Source organism: Nannobrachium achirus (genome assembly GCF_963921795.1).
Source record: "Nannobrachium achirus genome assembly, chromosome: 19".
Classification (NCBI taxonomy): Eukaryota; Metazoa; Chordata; class Actinopteri; order Myctophiformes; family Myctophidae; genus Nannobrachium; species Nannobrachium achirus.
In genome coordinates, this window is record NC_137826.1 from 38,318,651 (window position 1) to 38,321,150 (window position 2,500).

Consider the following 2,500-nt stretch of genomic DNA (forward strand, 5'->3'; position numbering starts at 1 on the left):
AGTAAAATGGCTGTAAATGACAGGCTAGAGGTGAAGAGAGAGAGAACATGTGAAAGAGAGAGAAAGAACATGAGAGAGAGAGAGAGAGAGGAGAGGCAGGGACGTGCTGGGCCCCTGATTCAGCCCAGGAAAAAGAGTTGGAGAGGCCCTCATTGCGCACTATAGAGAGAGAGAGATCGCTCTATAGCGCTGCTGCTACTCAAAGATTTGCCATTTCAGATCATGACAAAGTGACAATGAACTGGCCGTTCGGGAGTTTGTCCCGCTTTTCCCAATGGCCAGCACGTCCCTGGAGGAGAGAGGAGAGCGCAAAAGGAATCAAGAACCTTAAAGGTGAATACACCATGAAATTTCACTTTTCCTATTTTAAAACCTTTTTTTGGGGTCCCACTAGCACTTTCTATCCTCACAAAGTCCCATTTCTGACCGTTGTGTCTTTCTCTGGTTTTGAGAAGGCGAAGGTTAAAAGTATCCCACGGGTTCTCAAAACAGGCTATCCAGATGTGCTGCCGATTGTGACGTCATCTGCCGATTGTGACATCATCATAAAAAAAAAAGAAAATTACAAAAAAAAATCTTTTTTCAAAAAAAAACTTTTTTTTTCAAAAAGATTTTTGGGGGGGGGTGGCGCAGTTCAGGCCAAAGGTGGTACTGCAGCTGAAATGCTCTGAGAGCCATTCAAAAATGAGAGAGGCTCTCTATTCAGGAGTGGTAATTTAGCCTCAAACCTTTGAAAAACGTTTTTGGGACATAAACAATATGACATAAATACTTTTTTAAATGCATGGTGTATCACCTTTAAAGAAAATAGAGACAGAAAGTGAGGGACAAAAGATCGGAAACTGAGGAAAATGTGATGTGGTTCACAAAGGTCTCTCCCTCGTTCTCCCTCGTTCTCTCTGTCTGTCTGTCTGTCTGTCTGTCTGTCTGTCTGTCTGTCTGTCTGTCTGTCTGTCTGTCTGTCTGTCTGTCTGTCTGTCTGTCTGTCTGTCTCTCTCTCTCTCTCTCTCTCTCTCTCTCTCTCTCGCTCTGAATTGTTGAGTTTTTTTGTTGGGCAAGTAAAAATGTCAATAAATCTGTAAGACTTTTTTTTAAATAAAAGGGTTTTTTAAAAGTCAAAAAAGTCTCTCTATCTCTCTCTCTCTCTCTCTCTCTCTCTCAAACCTGTACCTATATAAACCCTGATATTCCAAGGTTTTACCACAACAAGCTCCATAGTGAACGTATGAGCTATCTGTTAGTTTTAACCCCATAAGACCTGGAATTATTTTATACTTTAGCCTTTTGAAAAATCTTTGCAAAGCAAACTTTTCTAACTCAAATCTCTGCTTCTTGGGGTCCCCTGAAACAACATATTTTGAGATGGGGGTCCGGGTCAAATACATCTAATAACATCCATAACATGAAAAAGTCTGAGAACCACTGATCATAGAAACACAGGGTTTTCAAAAAACCTTAGAAGGATTTAGCAGACATTTATAGAATCGGGTCAATAATATATTAAAACACTCATAGCAGATCTACAAGCTCGCAGCGCGGCACTCGGTGCCGCGCTGTGAGCTTGTATATCTGCTATTTTTCAACAGTTAAAGCATAAAAGAACGGTTAAAGTGGTTCAAATCTAAAGTGACACAGATCCAGGTCTTAATGGTGTTTAAGGAGGGAGGTGAACCTGTGTTGGAGTTGATGTCGTCGTTCTCCGACTCGGTGCCGTTGTGCTGCCGCTGGTGGTCGCTGTTGCCCTGGAAACCCCATCATCATCCTCATCTTCTGGATCTTCACCGCCTCGGCCATGGCTGCTGCCGTCAGGCCTGGACGCGTCACATAGCAAACCACAAAACAAAACACAAAGCTATACCGTTAGAATCAAAATAACCAACGTGGCCGCTCTAATAAATACGTCCCAAAAGTGGAGAACATGCTAAAAAATGTATCCGTTTGTAACTCTGAGAGTGTACAGTATCATTTGGACCAAATGGACTTTAAAGTGTTAAAATAAGAGCAGACAAGCCAATAAAGGCTTTTTAATTGATATTTAGACTCTACCCTGTCCCTCATTTGACCTGGGCTGTCTGTTCTCATTTGTCCACGTTCTCTGCTTTTGGACGGTCCTTATTAGAGCGGACACCTCTGTTCAATTTCTTTTGCTTCTAATTTTATTCCTGTTTCCAATTAGAACCTGTACTTGAGCACCAGTGGGATCTTCACATACAAAAAACAACAATTTCTATCTATTCTTATAGATCATCTTGCTCCCATCAAGTCTTCAAAATGTACTCATTGCCCCAGCCCTACCATACAAAAAGTAATTCTATCAATTACTCACCACATGGAGATTTGAAATCATGGATATAGTTTTGTTATTGTCTCATTCCTAAGCAATAGTTTGACGACCAGCAGTGGTTCCCTAGAGACACAAAGAGCCTGCTTTGTTCCCCTATGGAGACACAAAGAGCCTGCTTTGTTCCCTATGGAGACACAAAGAGCCTGCTTTGTTCCC

The 2,500-nt window shown here is 41.8% G+C and overlaps 1 pseudogene across 1 annotated transcript in view; it reads right to left on the bottom strand.

Moving 5' to 3' along the window:
* The window catches only part of LOC308304809 (dachshund homolog 2-like), a 68,017-nt pseudogene that overhangs the window by 33,473 nt on the left and 32,044 nt on the right, over nt 1-2,500 (bottom strand). Inside the window, exon 3 of the transcript in view lies at nt 1,673-1,811. The product of the transcript in view is annotated as a dachshund homolog 2-like (transcript). The remainder of the gene's footprint in view (nt 1-1,672; nt 1,812-2,500) is intronic.